Source organism: Cynara cardunculus (genome assembly GCF_001531365.2).
Source record: "Cynara cardunculus var. scolymus isolate 2C chromosome LG 15, CcrdV1, whole genome shotgun sequence".
Classification (NCBI taxonomy): Eukaryota; Viridiplantae; Streptophyta; class Magnoliopsida; order Asterales; family Asteraceae; genus Cynara; species Cynara cardunculus.
The window spans coordinates 10,556,898-10,560,050 of NC_037542.1; the positions used below are offsets into that span (position 1 = coordinate 10,556,898).

The 3,153-nt window shown below is 34.4% G+C and overlaps 1 protein-coding gene across 2 annotated transcripts in view; it reads left to right on the forward strand.

Annotated features, from left to right (window-relative positions):
• Window positions 1-3,153, forward strand: part of LOC112528086 (pentatricopeptide repeat-containing protein At3g12770) — a 17,156-nt gene that overhangs the window by 8,577 nt on the left and 5,426 nt on the right. The window contains exon 3 of one of the 2 annotated variants that reach the window (XM_025139000.1): window positions 982-1,154. The exons of the other annotated variant lie outside the window; for it this stretch is intronic. The gene's annotated coding sequence lies outside the window, so the exon portion shown is untranslated. Of the gene's footprint in view, window positions 1-981; window positions 1,155-3,153 lie in introns of those variants that run through there. 2 annotated transcript variants of the gene reach the window in all.

The following is a 3,153-nucleotide window of genomic DNA, read 5'->3' on the forward strand; positions in this document are numbered from 1 at the left end:
GGTAGATGGATCCGTTTCAATCTAATTATGAAATGGTTTCACTGTTATTGGTAGGTGGATCCGTTTCATCGTAATAATGAAATGGTTTCACTTTTCGCTAATTACACAACATTTTCTTATCAATTATGAAATGGTTTCACTTTCTTCATGCACCCATTTCATCAGCCAATTTCTTCCAATACGAACACGTTTCATAGAGTCAATGCATTTACCATTACATGCTTTGTTAACCATTAAGTGAATAAAATCGTCCAAAAAAAAAAAAAACCCAAAATGAAACAATTTCATCAAATATTGTTGATAAGAAAACAAGATTATGCAAGAATATTATATTACGCAACCAGTTCATCCCCAAACCTTTCATGAAACAAGCTCATCAATGAACATTTTTACGAACCAATCTGCATACGTTTCATAAAACAATCCCCTCAATGAACGTTTTCATAAACAAATCTAACATGAATCTGTTTCACAGTGATTATATTTTTACCTGTTCATGAATCTTTGTTTGGATCTGTTACTGATTTTGTGGATTAATGAATATAATAATTTTCGATTTTCATATTATTACCACTAATAAACCGAGAAACCAAATAACAATATTCAAATTTTAAAATTCTAATTTAAATAAACATTTAAATATTACCATTTATAAAAATTCTTTTATTATGTTACCTTAATTAAGATTTATTAATAACTTCCATATTTAATAGAAAACAATGTAAATGACAAATCTACCCTTAATGATTAAATTTAATTAAGAAAAAAAGGAATTTTCCTATTGGTCGAAATTAGTTTACACGGTTTCTAAGAATTAGACGGTTTTCATTTGATCCCGCCTCTCTCTCTCTCTCTCTCTCTCTCTCTATATATATATATATATATATATATATATATGTAATGCTAATATTCTTTGTTTAGTTCATTTAATTCACTAAGCCCCGTGCTTAATCCGAATTCTTCAACATATCTCTTTTTCAGGAAAAAGATTAGACAAGGGAAAGGATCGGGTGAAATAATTGATTCGGTTGAAGTTGAAGAACTTGATCTAGTTTTTGGTACATGATTTGTGATTTTTTTTAATGTTTTGCCATGTGTGTGTATATATATATATATATATATTAATCATTCCGGGTAGTTATATCATGTCCCGGTTGGTTTAGGTTCATTCGGTTTGTAAGTAATTAATAATTTTGGTTGTGTTTGACTTTATTGGGTCAAACCGTTTGATCATTTTTGGTGGTTTTAAACTAGAGTTTGTATCCCGTATGTTTTGGAGGTTTAAAATTAAATTTTTTGGTGATTATTGGTTAATTGGACGTTTTATAACCATGGTGTTACACTATAAAATAATAATTATAAAAGGAAGCTTATCCTAACAACTTAACCATGTGAATAGTCCTATGCTTATCAGATTTCCACACTCCCCTTCAAGCTGGGCTATGAATGTCAATAATACCCAACTTGTATCTTAACACTTGTATCTTGTTCAGATAGAGACACTAATTTACCTGTTTTCARTTGGGTTATTCCTTCCATAGCTGCCACAGCTGAAAATTCCCAGCAACATCCTACATATCATGGTGAAATATTGATGTCAGAAAGCAAGTCTGGTCGTTCTAAAAATCGTATATTGGTATTTGGGCAATGTTTGATTTGTGAATTTCCCAAAATAATCACTGCTTACCACTTTAGCCTTGGTCTTTAATAGGTGTTACCGCACCTTTCTTTCTCCAATCCATTGATGATGGAAACGCTGTCAAATTTTCATACCTGAAAGCTGTGGTGGACGGGGAGCATTCGTGTGCCTTGAACCGGTTCCTTGCGGTCCTGAACTCTTTGTTTGTAAGGTCTGCAAACTCGTTGACTGCTAGTTTGTAACCTTTGTTCATGGCATTCTTGCATGAATCTATGTACTGAAAGCAAAGTAGCCGAGAAGAAGAGTAAAACCCAAAGAGCCAGGGATGTTTGGTTTGTGGATGCCATGGTTCTGCTTGGAATAAGAAACAGGGAAGTGAGGTGGGGTAAACTCTTGACCCAGAGGTTGGCTTCATATAGAAGGAAATGGTTTCTTCCTTGTATGCAACATTATTTAAAATATTCCTCCTCTAGTTCGTGGAAGACAAGATGTTCAGATTTTGGTATATTAATTAAAATAACTCATTGTATATGTTGTTCACATTGATAATTATAAGTCTAAGCTACCGGATTTTCTATTTGTATGGTACTGCTGAAGTGCAAACTTTTGTGTGCTAATTTGTTTTTAGTGATATGCGTTGATAGGTTATTTAGCAACTTTAGAAAAAATAATGTGCATTGATAAGTTATTTAACATCTGATAAACATGTTTGTTACTTGTGGCATTTCTTTTTATTATATATTTTTTTCTCTTTTACATGCTCCACATGCAGATATCTATGCTTGTTCTATTTGATATGCATGTCCCTAACTATTGACTTTTACCCGCAGTTGCCTGGGTTTTTAAATGTTTGTCCTGTGTCGTATAGTATGGCAGGAACAATAATGACATAGGTGATGTACAGAAGTAACTAAACCACCTGACAGAATTGGCTGCTGGTTCTACTGTATGTTGACTAAGAATGGAAGTGGTCGATGGTGGTGGTTGGCAGTGGTTCAGAATGGTGGTGGTCGGTGGTGGTAATTGTTTTAGGATTTCCCAGCTTTCAACTTGTTTGTTTTGATTGCTAGGGTGATAGTTCTTTTGACATCTGTCACACTCAGAGAAGCTTGTGGCAGTATGGACATACAACGAAGCCAAGAATTTTACAGCCACACAACATGATTGTAGCAATCATACAACGATTTCAGATTTCAAATACATATCACCTGTTCATGGGTTTCCTTCTATTAACATGACCAGAATTACACATAATTAATGTACACTCTTTCCTTTTAATCTTCCTCAAATCATGCAGTAGGGTAGGAGGCTTGCATTGCAATGCCACAAAGGCCTTCTTTCGCATCAACATCTCTTTGCATCATTATATAGCCCTCTTCACCCCAACTTGTTCCCCAAGAGTTCTTCACCAGCCAATACTTGGTGCCATCATCACTCGTTCCATAACCAACTGCAGTAACACCATGGTCGAGTTCCGTGCCACACTCTCCTGTAAACACACCGCTAGAGTAGAA